Genomic DNA, 813 nt, shown 5'->3' with positions numbered 1-813 from the left:
AAAGGAAGGCAAATTTTGAAGCACACCTTCTCTCCTCTTTCTTTAATCAAGGAATGCACATTTAAGAAGAGAAAAAAAAATAGAAAACAAAATCTTAAATATGTATTCTTTAAGTGCAAGTTTCAAAGAAAAGAGTCCACATTTCTGGCCTGCAAATGTTGCGTCAGCATGCCCCAACATTTGTCTGAGACTGGGGGTGTTACGTCCAGCGGACTCGCACGACTCTTTTCTTTCGTGGAGATCTGGAATTCGTTGAAATATAAGGTGTAGTAAAAAGAAATCTATTATTTTTGCATTAAATTGAAGGCTTTATTTAGCATAGTTAGAATGATCCGATTTAGATCAAATATGCACGTTTTGTTCGATAACTTGTTGCCATTTTGAAGGTAATTTCATTATGCCTCTCTCATAGAAACCCTCGTCCCTATTGGCAAAAAACTGGGACAGTCGATTTTCACAAGCTTCTCTTCAGGCGAATTTTTCACCAGCAAAATTATTCGCCATAGACAGGAACAGGTGCCAGGTCCGGACTATAAGGTGGATGCATAAGAACCTCCCAACCAAACTCCCGGAGCTTCTGGCGAGTCACTATCGATGTGTGTGGTCTAGCGTTGTCTTGATGGAACACAATTCCTCTCCTATTGGCCAAAGCTGGCCGTTTCTGGGCGATTGCTTCTTTCAGACGGTCCAATTGTTGACAGTACAGGTCCGAATTAAGAGTTTGGCCGTAGGGGAGCAGCTCATAGTAGATGATTCCCTGCCAATCCCACCAAACACACAGCAAAACCTTCCTGATCGTCAATCCTGGCTTGG

This window comes from Trachymyrmex septentrionalis, unplaced genomic scaffold (assembly GCF_001594115.1).
Source record: "Trachymyrmex septentrionalis isolate Tsep2-gDNA-1 unplaced genomic scaffold, Tsep1.0 scaffold206, whole genome shotgun sequence".
NCBI lineage: Eukaryota > Metazoa > Arthropoda > Insecta > Hymenoptera > Formicidae > Trachymyrmex > Trachymyrmex septentrionalis.
The sequence above is the reverse complement of the archived record's forward strand: the minus strand, read 5'-3'. Positions refer to the sequence as shown.